This window comes from Anomalospiza imberbis, chromosome 5 (assembly GCF_031753505.1).
Source record: "Anomalospiza imberbis isolate Cuckoo-Finch-1a 21T00152 chromosome 5, ASM3175350v1, whole genome shotgun sequence".
NCBI classification, from domain to species: Eukaryota; Metazoa; Chordata; class Aves; order Passeriformes; family Viduidae; genus Anomalospiza; species Anomalospiza imberbis.
The window spans coordinates 7,621,941-7,640,415 of NC_089685.1; the positions used below are offsets into that span (position 1 = coordinate 7,621,941).

The window sequence follows — 18,475 nt, forward strand, 5'->3', positions numbered from 1 at the left end:
ATTCTTTCTCCTCCTTTCTCTGGAGGCACATTTAACCTTTGGTGTGTTTTATTGTGCTCAAACATCTGACTAGGAGAGGAAAACAATGTATTTTCTTTCTTTAAATGCCAAAATGTCATAAATTCCCACCTCCACATATTGTCTGTGCTTCTGAAGATGTTAGGGGAGGTTTCCTTCTGAATGTTTTTCTAGAAGATCTGTGCAAAAATGACTGATTTAAAAGCAGTAAGATATACTTACTCTGGTAATGGAAGACAGACATTTTTCAGAACTTTGACAGTTACAAGTCTGGCATATAGTTTTGCCTTCTAAAAGATCCTGATTTTCAGAAAATTCTACATTGCAATAAATAAATCCACTTCCAGGCAGCTCATATTAAACATCAAAACTGAATCATGTAAAATCTGAAGCTGCATGCACAATCCTTACTTAGATACCAGATCTCAGTCATAATCCATCTTGGTTGCCAAGGTCTTAAGACCCATCAATCTGATCATATTTTCTGTTCATGATGGCATCAAATTTCCTTTGATGCCGTTGTTGGTTTCCTATCAGCTGAACCATTTTCCCAAGGAATTAATCAACAGGATGGCATTCAGAATAAGCTTCTTGGCAGCCTGGTATGAGGTGAATAAGTGTCAAATGGAAACTACGTAAAAATTTGTATTTTATTTTATTGAGATTAATAAAATAATACAAAATATTTTATCAGTATAATTTTTATTATTTATTTTACTATGTTTCTTATCTTTTATCATTATTATTTTATGCATAATTTTAATTATGTGTTTATTTATTCATAATTGTTTGATGCTAACAACAGATCCCAAGTTTGTGTCGGAGTGAGTTTCCAATATTTAGAAATCCTTAGAGAGAAAATATAATAACAACAACAATTGACTAATTTATTTGCTATGAAGTAGAAGACATTACATTAATCTTTACTGGACTTTAAAAAGATAGTCTTTGTTCTTGTAAGCAACCTGAGCAATCAAAGAATGAAATGCAAAAGTTCTGAGTAGAAAGCTGCAGTCACTACTCAGCTATGCAAAGTAGAATGACGCATGCAAATTAAAGTGCATACGGTAATTTTCAAGCTCTAAATCAAATTTATTGGGATAAAAATGGTGAGAAAAAAACTTCAGACATGTTCAAATCCCATTTTCTGAATTGATTTGAGAATCACGAGGCTAGAATCTCATTTTAGGTCATTGAAACTTAAGAAACTGAAGGTCAAAATCCAAATGCCATGCCCTGTACTTCCTAACACCTAGAAATGGCAAATCCAGGCTTACCCGTGATGTTTCACAATGACTCAGATCATCTGCCTCTTTCATGTCACTGCAGACAGTCTGTACCCTTGGTGAGAGTCTTTGTTAAGGGGACAGGTGATGAATATGAATGGAAAGACAGCTGACACAAACCAGCACTCAGGTACTACATCCAGCTGGAATTCATCACACCCTGCTTTGAGTGGCTGCCTGGAATGTGCATGGTAGTAGCAGACCATTAGATCATCAATTAAAATAATCTTGACATGGTCCTAAGCTGTCATAGAGTTTGTTTTGGCCTCTTCAGTTATGAAGTTATCAAATGACTTTGACTCATATTTCATTCAGTAGTCTGTCCAGTGTCAATTTGATGAATGAATAATAATTAACCATGGTTAAACATAATCACAGTTGGAAGGCACCCACGAGGATCATCAAGTCCAACTCTTAAGTGAACTGCCTATATGGGGATTGGATCCATGACTGGTGTTGTTACCACCATGCTCTTACCAACTGAGTTAATCTCAGGGTCATGGAATTTATGTTGTGTTGAGTTATTCCTAGTTTCTTGTTCTAGTTTCCAGATGATATTTGTCAGAGTCACTAATGAGACCAAAATTTGCTTAGCCAAAGAACTACTGTGGTTTTTAAAAGACATTTTAAAGAAGGCAGTTGTAGACATTTCTGCTTACCCTGAGGTTTCCTTAGCCTGGCCTAAGCTAATGACTTTTATTTTAAACCACTTTCATGTCAATCAGATTTCCAATGCTTATTAACACTGATGTTTCTCCTGCGCAACAAAATCACACAAAATCTAGTTTATATTCTCTAATGTTTTTATGGTGCCCATTTAGAATTATTTTGATATACCAGTCCTGGAGGCAGAACTACTCATGATTGCATGCAGAGAACTTTTATACCTCTTCTACTGTGAAGCAGCCTGATTTCTAATGATACTATGATTTTTTTTGTGTGTGTGTCCCTGAACTAGGTAAGCCTGGTGTTGTTTTGCTACCCATTAAATGAGGAGAAAATTTTCACATTTCCAGATGGTACAGCAACAGTGCTGGAACTTGGAGGTTTGAAGTACTGAAAACTCCATGAATGTTTAAACTCTTTTTTGAATCTCCAGAATCTTGAAGAAGATTTTCCATTGAGCACATGACTGTGTTTATGTCTGTTGGTTTTATTTTAAGAACACAGCAGTGGAGGGGATTGAGTAAAGTGAAGAAGCAAAGACAAGCGAGGAACAAATCACAGCAGGTTGGAGGAGTGTCTCAGAAAAAGTTTACTCCATAAAGTGGCAGCATTAATGCATCAAGAGTGGAAAGGAGCCTGAGACAAATACCTTGGATGGTGGGAGGTGTCTGGAAGTCCTTGAGAATGATGGTAGACAGCATATGGTGTGTGGGTGTCCACTGTGATCTGTTTCCCCCCAGCAGCACATGAACGGTACCCAGTCTCAAAGTCCTATTTCCTCTTAGTTACAGTTCTACCTGCTCTTCATTTTTATCCTTCACGCCCTCCTGAAATGATACATTTGAAACGGTTTCTGGTCTGTTCTAAGCATTTAATTCCTAGAAAGATATCAACACACCAGAGGGACTTTCAAGAGGAGTGAGAAAGAAAAGCTGTGGAGGTGATTCATAGTAACAATGGTAATTGTGATAACAGTGATTGCTGCCCATTGCCTAGCAGCAATTTCAACATGTGTCCTCACCAGATACCTTCACAGTATCTATTTTTAAGAGGACATTCTTTATTGTGTAACAGTATGTTAGTGTATTTAGCAAGATATAGAAAGGAGAAAGGGGAATGGCTGTAGGTCCTGATAGAGCTTAGAAAAGGCAGAGAGGAGGGGAGGAGATAAAGTGTTTTAAATGCATGTGTTCAAGAATTGTCAAAAAGAAAAAATGTGGAAGGAATAATAATATTAATATTAATATTATTTATTAAATCCCTTCAATTTTGAATGTGGAAACAGTAGATGAAAATTACAGCCAGATTAATGAAAGTCAACTGGGTAGAATAAACCCTGAACTACAATGCTGCAACAGCAGAATTTCCAGGTCTTGCTCTCTCACTCTTACATCCTTCAGGACAAAAAATCTGACAGACATTTATCCTGGTGTCACTGATATCACATTTTGAGAACAATGGTAGAATTGAAAAGGAGATTAGGTCACAGTTTGGCTAACACAACCTCTGTTGTCACTGGTGTTGTGTCAGAAAGAAAGACCCCCTGTCAGAAACCAAAGTGGCTCTGAGTGAGTGGCTGTGAGGGAGAACTTGTTTTCCATTTGTATGATGAGAAAATCAAACCTGAGAGTGAGAGAAGCATAATAAGTAGAGGAGAGCAAATAAAAAACCTTCATTTTTTGTAGATTCACTGTTTACAGTGGGTACTAAAATCCTGCTATTAAGATTTATAATTGTTTAAGGCTTTATTGTTTATACACTTAGAAGTCATCCCTAACTCATGTGTTTTAATTTCAGAGTAATCAAACAGAAGCCAAGAAATCTTCATAAACTAAGGAGCGCCTAATCTCAGAACATGAAATCACAGCAAGATATTTTGATTTGAGCATTCACATCTTGAACTGATCGTAAAGCTCTTAAGAGATCTGATGATAGGGGCTTTACTCTTACCCAAGAGCAGATTCACATAGTTATCTTTGTGTTTTTGTACATAAAGGGTTATCGTTATAGATGACTGTGTACTATATTTTAAACCTTAATTAACTAACAGAGATTTAGGCAGAAAATAATGAATTTTTATGGATTAATTATTACTTCAGGTGATATAACTAGCGTAGAAATATAGGAAGGAATTGACTCTATGCTTCTGAATTCATACCTGAAATTGTCACTAGTTTACTGAAAATACTCAAGTTGTACTTGCAACCACTGAAAGCAGCAGGCAATACGTTTGCTCTACTGATATTTCCAAACTGTGCCTTTACCACCAGTTGGTTTCTAAGCCTTTCCTTTAGTATTTGTTCAAATCTTGAGATCAATGCCTATCAAAACAGGAATGACGTTTCTGGGCAAAACTTATTGAAACAATCATTTAGCACTGTCGTCATATATTAGAGAGTAAACTTTAATTTGTCAGGTAGCAAGCCTGCTTAGAAACACAACAACACATTGGGTATGAAAAACAATTTAATATAAATGATGCACCTAAACTCATGACTATGCATTGTGTTAGCAATGTGTGCTTTGTGCCTCTATAGAGTTTTGACTCTAAAAAAAGGCAGCCTGTGTCTTGGCAGGGTGTGTGTATCAATGTGTGGAACACTTGATGTGAAAAACAATCAGTTGTGACAATCAGCCAGTCAGCAATCTTGAACACTTTCCATTTCTGCTCCATTTATGGGCATCAGTAAATAAAGCTCTGTTCTTAAAGCTGTGTTTTCATTTATTTTTTTCTGCCAGCTAGTGCCAGGCAACTTAGTGGAGTCTTCCAACATTGCCTCCATATGGAAGTAAATAGAATCAACATTGTATTTTTTCCCCAGCATAAAATGTTCCCTCTCTCTTTCACACTCCTTTTGCTTCATGAGAAAACAGCTTCAAAATAAGCAATTAGAGGGTCCTTGTAAACTTTGCTATCAGTTGCTTAGATTTGTTTTTGTGTTTCTTTTTTAATAGATAGCTACATTAAAGAGGAGAAGGAGAAAATCTAGTTCTACAGCTGCTGGTCCTCAGTTCATTCTCAGAAGAAAACTAATGGTCTCTAGATAAATATTACAGCTGTTGAACCTTTGAAGAGAGATGTGCTTCAGTCTGATCCTTGCAACTTGAATTTGGATTTTAAAATGGTGTCTTTTTTTCTAATGTAAATGAATGCTTGTTTTTGCTGTGTAATTTTCCTCTTGATTTACAGCTGGGTTCAAAAAATCCAGTGGATGACTTTGCCCCTGTGACCTCCCCTTCTTCTTTTCTTTTCAGTTCTTTCATGAAGAATGATATTTTCTGTCCATAAGGGTGAATGTTTTTCAAAGAATCTCAACATCTATAGCAAAAGCAAACAAAACCCCCAAAATGACAAGAGCAACAACAACAACAACAAACAAAGAAACAACAAAAAAACCACCCCAAGGACCTTGTGGAAAACATTCTGGGCTGTGGGAGAGAAATCCTATAGTTTATGTCCTTCCTTTCAAATGCACTTTCATATGTGACTTCAGGCAATTTACTTGATCTCTCCAGCTCTGTATGTACATGAGCTCAGCAATATTTTTTAATATATGGATACACAGGAACTAGCAGTCTTATCACTGCTGCTCTATTCTGTTACAGTTTAGATAAAACTATCTTTATAAAGGTTTAATAGTGTTTAAGACAAAATGGATTTTATACACAAGTTACATTTATTGCAAGAAAACAAATGGAAGAAGAAAATATCTATGAATTTTCAGCTTATCTGGACAAAGACTTTTATTATCTGTTTCCTCAGTAATGTTTTTGCAAGAAACCTTTAAAGATAACTTTGCTTTTGGGAGTAGAGAATCTTGAAATATGACAAAGGCTACTGAGAAGTCTTAATAAAAAGGCACAATGTATCCCAAGAAAGCTTTCATGATGTCACTTCAGCTGAATCTCTGAGGAAAAAAATACTCTGCAAAGAAAAGCACAGCAAGAGTGCAAAGATAATCAGATGTATTAACAGACAGAGTTAGCAACATCAAAGCAGGTAGGTCCTCGTTTGGTTTTGCTAGATGTGCTTAGGTTTTTTTCCTGAGACCCTGCACTAAGCTCAGTGGCACTTCTCCAGATGGAAGACTCAAGAGCAAGAGGGAGCATTTTGCCTTCCTCCACAGTAGCATTTCTGAAGTAGATTGGATGTGTCATGAGAGATGATGCAGGGTAATTTGTAGAAGGAGATGATACAATCAACATCCACAAATAGAAAACAGAAGCAGTCAATAAATATTTCTGTTTCATAACTGCAAACAGGCAAGAATAATGTACTTGCGCAACACAAAGTACCTTTCAGTTCACACATCATCTACTGAGGAAAAGCAATGAGGAATTTGTGTGACCTAGATGACTTGTACATCACAGCCCAAACTGGTGATGAGAACATTTTGACAAATCGTGAGAAGAACTCAGAAGGAGCTCAGAAGGGTTACAACAATCTGTAAGAAGTATTCAAAAGGGACATTTCATGAAAATTATTTGCATGTTTCTAGGCCAAACAAAAATAATGCAATTTGGTTACTTAAGATTAAAAGCTTCAAATTTAAGTAATGCCAGTGTACTTTATGGTGGCTCAAAAAAAAAAAAAGAGAAATATTTTTGAATAAATTCGTTTTTGGATGCCAAAAGTACCTGAATTATTCAATTAATTATTAATCATTACATTAATAACTTAGAGTTATTAATGCAATTATTAATTATTACATTAATTACTTAAACTTTTGTAAGGATTTAGAACCTTGTGACATTCTAATTGAAAATATTGCACTGTGAATTACCAAGGATGAGCTGATTAATGGTATAACTGACAAATTAAGGATAATAAATAAGGAGATTTTATTCACGGAGAATTTTCATGATAGGTTTTTCTAGAGGGAAAAATAACCATGGAAAATCTACCTGATACTACTCAAGTTTTTTTCCATGATTTAGTAGTAGATACATCAACACTGTCAATAAAGTATGAGACTGGCACAAAGAGTAGAGGGATGGTGAAAAAATGATGAAGTAGAGCAGTCAGACACAATGACCAAGACTGTCTGGTGAACTGATGTATTCAATCAAGATGCTTTTTCAGCTCAGGTAAATGAAAAATTTTATCCATGTAAGTATAGGGAATGCAGATCACTTCCTACAGCAGAAAAATTGTAACTACAGAAGATATTTAATATATATAGGGATAATAGCAGAAAAAGAATCAGTGGTTTCTGCAGTGATTCAAAAATGAGTTCAAAAACACTCATTCCAAGTCTTGTGTGTGGGGTCACTTAAAATAAGAAACATCTTCTTATATAATACTGAAGAGATTATTATTACTATATCAACAGTTCTAGAGCTTACAATTTCAAAGGACTATTAGAAAATTGGAAAAGAAATCTATTCTAGTTATTCAAGACATGGGGAATATACATTCCAGTGAATCCTGCTGGGGTGTTCAGCCTTTTTTGTGTAGCTGGGAAAACCCATATGGATGTCTGGACACTAAATGTCATTCAGTTGGGTCAGACAGTTTTAATACAGTGATTATTTAAAAATTAAATGCAAATGTACTTGAGAAATTATTAAAATTGTGCTGGACTCTCTCCTCATTTATTCATACCAGAGGGTATATTTTGGTCACAGACTGTTGCTTCCATAAAGGAATAATGTGGTGAATCATCAATATCTGAGATAGGAAGAAGTTTGGACGAGATGAAGATATATTGCCTACCACAAAAAGACATGGTTATGGGAAGGGGAAGCCTGGCACTGGTGCCAATCCAACATCTTTGCATCAGATCTTAGCTGTGTCAGCTTTCAACCCAGTTTGAGCAGTTTAGGATTGTGACAAGATTTAAGTCTGAGTAGCAGGGCAATAATTCCCAGTGGCCTAACATCAACATTAATGTTATTTCCATTTAACAGGAATAATACCATAGAGATAATAGAAGTTACATTTATAGAAAGTGCAGGTTACAAATTCCTCCCTCTCTACTCATTCTGTGAGGAGGAGAGCTGTTGGTAGCAGAGCTTTATAGCTATAACAACTGATATTTTCTCTGTAGAGGTACTGAGTTAAATCCCAACAATATCATCCAGGAGAGCAGCTATCACAACATCAGCTCCTATGCTGGTAATCAGAAAATTTTCTTAATAGCACTCCTGAGTATATATTTTATGTACTAAAGCTAAAACCATCAATTTTATTCCTTCTTTAGTAACCTCTTCCAGAGATCATGCATCAACTTACATATCATATTTCTTAAATAATTATCTTACAAGGAAATTTAACTTGGTGTAAAAATAAAATGTCAATCCCATTTTTCTTCTACAGAAATGTCCTTATGCCAAGAAAAGATGAAACCTTCACCATATGCTCATAAATGAAAGAGAAAATATGTTAACTAATGGTTCTATGTTAGCAAACTATTCTAATTGATTTATTTTTCTTAGTAATTGCACTGCTAGAATGTATCTGTGCTTAAACTGCCACCAGCTCTGTCTAACATCTATTTTAAACACTGGGCAATGAATGCAAAGAATTTTTCATATCATAACAGATGACAAATTGGGGCTTTATATTTCTAATATTGTCTAAAATGATTTCACTTTTAAAAATTATCTTAATTCTAAAAAATGTAAATTTTTTTTGAGGCTGGTTATTAACCCAAAAGACTGGGTTAATAAAGAACGATCACAAAGTACTTTCTTTTTGTCCTCTTCCTGGTTTTGTGAACATATACAAAGAAGTTTAATATTGCAGATACTCATATTATTCTTGTTTCAAAGCTGCATGGATGATTTTTTTGGGCTGACATTCCCTAAAACAAGGGATTGAATATCAGAATATAAAAGCAAAAATTGAAATAAAGGAGAAAAAAGGAGGGAGATAACAGTGAAGTCACTAAGCAGAAGGTTTTGCTTTCAAATCACCAGGACAAAACTCATGAGATAGGTGGCCTCCAACATTTATCCTATGCTTGTCTTATTCTAGTGTTCTGTAGGAAAGCAGAGAGAAAAATCTGTACATTTTCATTTGAGCAACCATTGTTTGTAAAATCACGGACAGTGCTTTTTAAAATAGCAAATTAAATAATAAGATGTTTCATCAGAGGAAGGATTAAATCTTAATATAACAGTGAAGTTTCATGGTATCCTGAGAGTTAAGTCTAAAATCATGGGAAGTGAGACAATATTCTGTTCCTGGTACTTTCATGCTTGTGGAGGACACAGTGTGGCATGTTACCACTTCATCATCTCCTCCCAGTCCTACTGTCTGCTGCAAAAGTGTCTTCATGGTCATGGTCTTCAGTGCAGCTGCCCACTGAGCTGGAAGGATTGTTACTCAAAAGTGTCAATACTCAGGGAATGGCCCAGCTTCATTATAAAACAGCTCTCAGGGAATATGTTACAAATGTGGATTATGGAAAAAATTATCTTTTTCCTGAGTGCAGCCATGATCCATTACCTATTCCAGTTATTAATAGTCTCCATGGATTTTGATCAAGCACTTAAACCCTTGTCAGTTTTTTCTTACAGCTGGATTATATTGTCCTTATTTCCCGTCTGTGAGCATTGTTTTTTTGGAAGTTAGAAAAATCTTTTGATGGATTCCTCCTGGAAAGGTCAAGCCATATATCCCCATATAATTTTAATGACCAAGTTTTATATAGTGAAAATGGATGGGGAATCACCTGTTGGAAAAAGTTGCCCAATAATAATGGCTCGAAAACCTACATAAAGCCCCATTAAGAATGGATCTCCTTCCCTGGTGATATCCAGACAGCTGTGTAACATGACTACAGACTGTGACCTATTATTCAAGGTGTATAATTCATTATTCAAAGAAACCTGGTTTAGACATCTAGGAAAACTGTTTTTGCTGTCAACAAAGCAACAGCAGGAAAAACGATAATTTGAAGAACACATTGAAGATAACCATGAAAATGGCTGTAGAAAGAATCAAAGAAGAGCTGAGAGTGTCAGTGAACCAGCTGCTGGTGGTGAATTTTCAGTATTTATCTTCCTTGAAGCACTCAAGTTAGGAAGGATCTCTGGCGGACTTGTAGTCCAATGCTCAAAGCAGAGCAAATTGCAAAGTTAGATCAGTTTGTTCAGATTCTTGCCCAGTTAAGCTGGCACAGTGCCTCACTACAGCCCCTACAGGATATCTTGGATCGAGCTGGGATGGGGCTCTGAGGAACCTTGTGTAGTGGCTTTCATCCCTGCCTATGGCTGGGTGTTGGAACCTGATGATCTTTCAGGTTCTTTCCAAATCAAGAAGGAACTCAGGTAGATTAAACCTAACTATTTTAGTAAATCAGAGGTAGAAATTAAGAATCACTTTCTTGTCTTTCATGTACCTTCCACAAATCATGTTTTTTTTTCAATGGACTAATACTAGACCATGTTCATTCTCTTGTTTTATTCTTTTAAATTTCTATTGAAGTCCATAACTGACAAAACCATAATGAGAATAACTTATTAAACAGAATGAACTAATAACCATTTCTCATTAATTTGGAGTTTGAATTGATTAAGCCTCAAAGAAGTACATGATAATTGGGAATCTAGCTTTACAAGTGTGTAATGTATTTTAAAATCCTCCTTAATTTTTTTGTCTCTTGAACACGAAGAACTAAATAGTCCTTTCCATTTCCATTTTTCTAAGACTTGCCAAGATATCATGACAATTGAGATTTTTAGTCCACATTTTTCAGACTGAGATATCAAAATTTTAGCACCTTGATCCAATGTCATTATTCAGAAAGCAATTTGATTTTCAGATGTTTGGCCATTTACTTCTGAAAACGTCTTTAATTTGCCTGTGTCTCAGTCAGTTAATTCTCCTGACTTCGTAGGAAGAGACTGAAATTAAGTGTGGTTTTCAAACAGCTTTCTGAACAGCCAGCAGACAGGAGATACATCTTTGCTCTGTGAACAAGCTAGGCCAGATATTTTATGTGTAACTTAGCAGTGAATAGCTCCATATTTCATTAGCAATCTCCAGTAAAATTCTGTTCTCCTTGTGCCTTTAGCAAAATGCAAGAAATTACAAGGATGACATGAAGTGCAGGAGAGAGGAACATTATAAAACAAACTAATTAGAAAGTGAGAAGTGGCAGTGCTCACTTGCTTAATATTTGTATAAAAACCTCTTGAAGATGAGAGGAATAGAAGCATTCTGTTTGTGGTTTTGTTTTTTTTTTAATGCATTGCTGTGTTGCACATCCTAATTGAAACTTGTGGAGCAGAAAGCTGATCTTGCAGTAATGTTTGTAGATACAATTATGGAAATCTTTTAAGTGTGATTAAATTATACAGTGCCTGGATATTGAAGTCGTTTCAATACTTACGTCTGCATTAGAGTCCACGGCAAAGTATGAGGTGACAACTACCTGATCTGTTCAGGAAGGACATAATGTACAGCAGTTTTCCAATTAGCAAGTTTTTTCCAGTGGCAAATAACATCCATTTTAATGACTCCATGACTAAAAGAGTCAGTTCTTCATGGTCTATTGGACAAACTTGAACACAAATGATGTGAGGAAATCCCTGAAAGACCACTAAGAAGATATGATCAATAGAAAATGGTCATGTAACAGAAGAAAATGTATGTTTTAATATTTATGGGATTAAGAAAAGTTTTTAGTTTACTATTCATTGCTAAATCCAGGTCTTTTAGAGCCTTTTACAAATCTAGGTTATGGAATTTGGTAAAGTTATTTGTTGAGATACAGTAATTTATCCAACATCACAGAAATATAGGTTGATTTAGTTCTTGTTGTTCATCTCAAAGAGGTGGCTGATTTCTTTTCATAGATAAAGAATGTTGTAATTTATTATCTGTTGTGAATACCTGGGCAAGAATTCAAAGATTCAGGATTTGTTGTTAATAAACAAAACTTGAGAGTAGAGGAAGAAATGTTTTGCACAGAAAAAGACTTGAAGTTCTGTCGAACACAAAGATACTTTAAAAATAGTGTTTCCTTAGAAGAAATATGGTCCATCTAGAATATTAAAATTCAAATGCTTAACAGTTCTGTTTTTATGAAAGATCCCTCAACTCCAGAATGGTGTAGGTTTTCTACAGTATTCAGGCTCTTAAAATTCACCAAAAAATAGTCAGATTAAAGTCTGGCTTCCCAAAGCACAAATATCCTTTAGCTGCTTCCTCACTTATAGAGAAATTAATTTTTAAGGCCATTATAAATGTGATCATCTTCATAACTCAGGGCTAGATTTTACCCAGGAAGTGGTTTTATCACCCTGATAACTTTCAGTTCATTGCAAACTCTCCTGAGTCTCATTTTGGGTGAGAATCACCTGTGGTCTAAAGGCTGTGGAGGAAGGCATATATGCTATGTCTATTAGTAAATGGTTCAAATGGTTAAGTATTTTCCTGATAAAAAATTCCATCTCATTTCCAGTTTGAAGGTTTGGCTCTCAGCCACTGGGTCCTGTTATCATAGATGAAAGGGCCCTCTGATATCAGGCACTGCTCCCTGCGTAGGTGGAATGTTCCCCATGTTGTCCATGTTAATCTGATTCATTGCTGCTACTACATTATCTTCCATCATTTTTTCTAACTGTCAATTTTCAAAATAGTGCTGGTTTTGATATGCTGCTTGTTTTTGTAGCTGAGAAGCTATGAAATAGCTGCAGGGGACTTAAAAGAGATCTTCATCTGGACAAATTATAATTGATGGGAAAAAAAGAAATCTACATCTTTGAAGGATGTCTTACACTTCGAACTACAATTTTCTGGCAACTTTCAGCACAGAGGTCTCATGCTTGCTTTAATAAATGACTGAAGTGCCTAGACATTTATTTTTCTATGTCTGGTTCCCAAAATGGAAGCTGGAACTCCCATGGTAGGCACCTTAGCTCAAGTTTTTATGGCCTAATTTCCAGCAATATCCTCACCATTCCTACAAGCTACATGCCCTGGCAGTATACATCTGGCCAAGAAGAAACACAAGGTAGGTGGATTTACATGGAATTTATGAAAGGTCTCAGTGCATGGAAAGTGTGAGCCACTGTGGAGTAATCCATGTAGTGCAGCAGATAGCCCTGGGAGCTGACTGTAAAGCTCCTTAATATAGTGGAGTGTCTGAAATTCTTCCCCTCCTCTGCAGCTTAGACGTATGGCTTAGGAACCATGGAAAAGAGATGGATTCCAGCATCCAAAAGCCTCTACTGTGAAGAAGTCTACAGAAACACTTCCCAAGAACTCAGAAGAGATTGCAAAAGACACATTATTTTCTCTTTTCCCTCAAACCTCCCAGGGGTTTCATGCATTAGCCTAGCAAGTGAGAAAAGAAGCTGTTTTCATCCGATTGTCAAGGGCAAACTCCAGAAGATTCTGTGAGCACAGGGATGAGGCCCTTTTTGTCAAAGGTGTACAGCAGCATCCATAAATATCACTTACAGATCTCTCAGGTTCCAATTCATCCCTCTTTCCCAAAAATCCAGGAAATTACACAGTCATATTTACTACGTCTACTTTCTTTTCCTTTGATTTATTTTTTAAGTGACCTACTGAGCCATGACAAGTATTTTTTTTCAAAATGTAAAAAAGTTTTTTATTCAGAAGCATTTACTAACAACACAAAAAATCAATAAAACCCACAATATTGCTGTCATACTTGTATTCAAACAGATCCAATACACATTATACCCTTATTGTTGTGGCAAATGTTTCTCCTCTGTGAAAAGCTTGTTTTAGAAAGTAATGGAAAGAAAGGTGAAAAGAGTGGCTTTTCAGAAGCTGTGCTCCCAAGCTGTTTGGAAAAGGGAGAAAGTTTTGGCTGGTTGCTTGCCTTGAAATTTTTCAAGATACTTTTTGCTCAGATGAAATCACAAGTAAAAGCTCAATTTGGATGTACTGCTGGTCAGTTGAACTTTTATTGACTATTGCAAATAAAGAAACTACTCAGATGCCATAATGTGGCTTCATTTCCACCTTGGAATATAAGAAAAATTGATGCTTACTCTTGAAAGATGATATTGAAGGATTAAATAGTACCTCATTATCTCACCTAGTTCCACTTCTACTCAGATTCTTTTCTCGCCCTTATCCCTGTCACTGACCACACTGAATACCCTTCTAACTGAGACAATTAAGATGTGAAAGGAGGCTTAAATAATGTGTGCCTCATCTAGAGCTGGTGGGTGACCAGACTACAAATGAGATTAAAGTCTGGGGTTTTACCTCCATAGAGACTTCAGGGAAATGCAGAGAGAAAAAAACAAAACTCACTAATTTTGAATGCCCTCCAACATTTGACAATTTGATTATTTTATTGACATTTCTGTTTACGGACTTTGAAGCTACTTACTGAGGTAGTCAGAAACTTTAGAAGGTAAATAACTGAAAGAGTTGAGTGTGAAAGAAGTGACATTTTTTGGCTGACAGGATTCGAGGGCTCTCAAAAAAATAAAACACGAACCTCTGAGTAATCTTGAAAACACATGAGAATGACCATGGAATTTAGTTTCTCTTTAGGGATCAAAATAAGAAGCAACTTTATCAGGATACAGCATTCAGAGCCTGGCCTTGGACAGCACAATGTAAACTGACTGCCTTTCCAAGGAATTTTGAGGGTTTGGGACTATCTGCAGTAGCTTCACATTTCCAAATTGAACACCAATAAGAGGCATTTAGCAGAACCAAATATTGAATCCAATTATCTGAATTGAAGTTCATAAGACCATCCTTCTTCCTAGACTGAGATGTCTGCATCTATTATATTTTCAAAGTCTGCATCTATTATACTCTTGTCATGAAGAAGGGAAGAAAAATGTCAGAACAAAATAAATGATAATGACCAGTTGATAAAAAATATCAAACTCCTTGCTAAAATAAACAGATGGAAAAGGCAAATTATTAGAGAATACTTGTTTTCTAGCAAAGCTGCTGGGAGAACTAGAAGGAATATGGGCAAGTAAATACACACAGCATTCCTGGAGGAGAAATAAATAGGGGTCCTATTATACTGCTGCTTATGCACAGCTTGGAAACTTCACTGTAAAAGCTGCAGGGAAGAGAAATACACTGTATGCAAGCAGAACATTCTTGGACTGTTTATGACACTACATGTATGCCATACCCTGAGGTTCCTATAAAATACTTATTATTTGCCAGTTCAAGCTGCTTGGTTTAGCTGTGATTTGGGTAATATTTTCTTACACTGGAAGAAGTGCTATGCTGCTGGTGTAGGCTGGAGTGCTACAGCAGCATATCCTCATCTTTCTCAGATTGCTCATGAATTTGCAGGCTGCAGTTTTTAACCACAGATATTGTAGACTGCAAGTGACTCTGCCCGTGGATCCATACAGCAGGGAATATATACCAAAATTTCAAGTTCATTTGTTCCTCCCTTTGCATGGCTGCGTATTTCTTATCACAGATTTAAAATGCGTTAATTTACCTGGACTTTAACATACATGCAGAAGTCCAGGGGGATTTCTGTCAATTTCAGGGCAAAATATAACACAGAGTAAACCCACAGGCTTTTACTGCGCAAATCCGAGTTTTTTCTTGGTTTTGTTTGGAAGGATTTTCAACTACTTTAATCAAGAAAACATTTGTAAAAAGACAGAGAAGGAAAGGCGAAACAATGACAAAACTTGAACTCTTTGACAGAGAACAAGAAAGCTTTTGATTAGGGGGAAGACAATTTGAGAAAGCTTTCCTTTCCTGAGGCTGCACCTACAATCAAAGGAGGATATCAACTATTGCAAAATCCTGAGCGTCGAAACAAAGGAGTTCTTGGTGAGTGGACTAGGGTGGGAGAAATTCCTTGGGGTATATCTGTAAAAGCTTCAAGGACGCAGAATCTGGAGTGAGAAGGGCATACAGAGAAGCTCACTCCCAAGGATAAATCCCACCTGTGTGAGGCTGGAAGGGATCCCTGGAGAGATCTACTGCAGTGTGTGTTAAACCTCTCCTGTTAAGCCATGCTGTACTACACTGCTTTGGCAAGTCACATTTCTATTGCAGGACTGACTTCTCTGCCACTGTCACCATGGGCCAGACTTGGGCACACACAGAGCCCACTGCAGGACTCAGGGGCCATGAACAGCCTGAAGAGTCAGTCACAGAAGGGTTGGGTTGGTGACTGTCACCTCAGAGTGGCCAGGCCATGAGCTTTTTACCTTTAAGGATATATTCAAGGGATTCAATAGCTTAACTGCCCATGGGAGAAGAACTCAAGGGGAATTTTGCTCCAAAGGAGTTCTTCTCTCTTTTTCTTGTGATATTAAATATTCTCTCAGAGTAAACAATCTATTTGATGATTTTCCACTGACTGATACTTAGGTCTAGGAAAGGACAAGCTCATTTTGCCAAAATTGCCTCTGGATTAGGGTGTTGCATACCCCATTGCTAGGGACATGACCTACTGAAGAAAACATTATAATTTAATTATATTGGTGAATGCAATATTATTTGTGAAATAAAATTGCCTTTTTCTGATATTTAGCTTTCTTGGATCTTTAGAGAATCACTAAACAAAGTAAATCCCTATTACCTCAGTGAAAAGGAATTAATGAAAGAGCAAAGTTACAAGAAAGGTCTGAAAGCAAATGATTATGAGTTAATAATGTTTAAGGAATTTAAATGTAAAATTCTGCTAATAATCAGAAGAAATAGCTATGCGGGATCAAACTATCATGCAGAGCCTCCTACAGTGATTTATTCATTAAAGAAAAGCAAAATTATTTTCCATTACTCCAAAGACTAACCTCACAGTGAAAGATAAATTGGCATTTATAGTGCTTCATCTCCAGAAGTGAACAGAAAAGATATTTGTGACTTGCAAATAAAAGATTAATTTATATTAAAAAAAAAAAAAGTAGTTCAATTCACTTTCCTGGATACCCTTTTCTAACATTTTCATACATTATCCATCCGTGTGATAGAAAATTACAATCTAATCATTTAGGATCATGTAGCATACTCTAATTAAAAGCTTTGGAATTATTTCAGTGTTTTGAATGGTCATTCTCAGCTGCATGCAAATGTTCCTCTCCTGTGTGACTAAAAGATCCTGGTTAATAAGTTTGGGTTTTAAACCTCCTAATTTTTCTCTTATTCTTGAGAATTCTTGGAAAAATCACTTCACAGTCTGATGTCTGCATATGGGAAGCCTGTGAGACTAATGTGTGATAGGCTGTCAAAAGTGGAATAATACAGAACTCCCTTTAACTAGTATGAAGAAAGATACCAAATGAATCTCTTTGGGTATTCTATATCATCTGATTTCAGTTGCCTATATTTATACTTTTACTGTTCTTTGAGATATCCCAGATTATTCAGGCTTCTACAAGAAGTAAATACCAGAACTCTTCCATTTTCAAAAGTAGCTATTTGGGGCAATTAATTTTAGGACATGGAATTCCACCCCTACATTTTTAGGTGTGGGGTAAGTGTCTGAGCTTCTGTCATAGACAGGGAAGCTCTAACCAGGACAGTCCATGAGAACTGCAGAACCTTTTGGATGACATGTTACCAGGTGGTCTTGAGAGCATGGTTTTCCTATAGTTCCTGTGTTGTGTATGCCAGCTGAATGGGAGCAAGGTTCAGATGGGGTATCAAGAAAAGTTTTTTCTCCAATCAGGTCAGCTAACAGTGAAACAAGTTACTGGCAGGTGGTGTAGTCTCCATTTGTGGAATTTTTCAAAACTCAGTGAGACAAATAACGCAAAGAAACCTAAAAGGACCCCACAGATGACCTCTACGACCTCAGATGAACAGAAAGTTAGAAGAGAGGTCTCCTGAGGTCTCAGGAGACACCTGATAAATCACACCTGATTTATCCCATGATCTCCCAGTCCTTGGATACTGTAGAACACTTCAAACAACACTAACACCAAATGTTGACCTTCTGCACAGAGCTCTTGAAGAGCTCTGGCCGTAGCTAGAGTTTATACACCCAGACCACATGTTGACATTTATATATTGCCTACTGAATTTGGATCCTAGTTATGAGATTAGGAATCCTGCTTTTCACATGATAGTTAAGTATATGCAAAAAAAAAGGCTGGGTTCATCAGAAATAGTTTTTTTTTTTATTAATTCACAGTGTGTTTATCCATGTGTGAATGTGAGACACATCATGCAGAGATACTAGCAAATACTATGCCTGGTTTTCTCTGTCTTTTGAAAAAAAAAAAAGTTTATTTGTCTTCTGTGCAATCAATTTTCTGCTATTTAAGCCTAAGAATAGACCAGAATATAAGTGTTCTTTTATTTAAAAAACAGAGTGAATAAACTGTTTTGGTTAAAACGGCATCAAGGGGTGTTTTATAGTGAGGATTTAAAGTGTTCAAGTTCTGAAGCTCATTGAAGACAAGACATAAAAATGCTGAATAGTCTATTCCCAAGTAATTTGCTCTAATTATCAAGGAAAAGGAGAACAATCTCTCCTTCTAAAGATATTTACTTCAGAAAATATGTGACTGTTCTTCACATCAAGTTTTTAATTTGGAAAATCAAGAATAGAGGTGATTTTAGA

At 36.2% G+C, this 18,475-nt stretch overlaps 1 long non-coding RNA gene across 1 annotated transcript; it reads right to left on the reverse strand.

Annotated features, from left to right (window-relative positions):
- Positions 1-518: 518 nt before the first annotated feature.
- On the reverse strand, positions 519-17,680 carry LOC137473679 (uncharacterized). The gene is made up of 4 exons (XR_010998926.1): positions 17,471-17,680; positions 4,129-5,289; positions 2,620-2,797; positions 519-617 (listed from the first exon to the last, which is right to left on the reverse strand). It is a non-coding gene; the product is annotated as an uncharacterized lncRNA (long non-coding RNA).
- Positions 17,681-18,475: the final 795 nt, after the last annotated feature.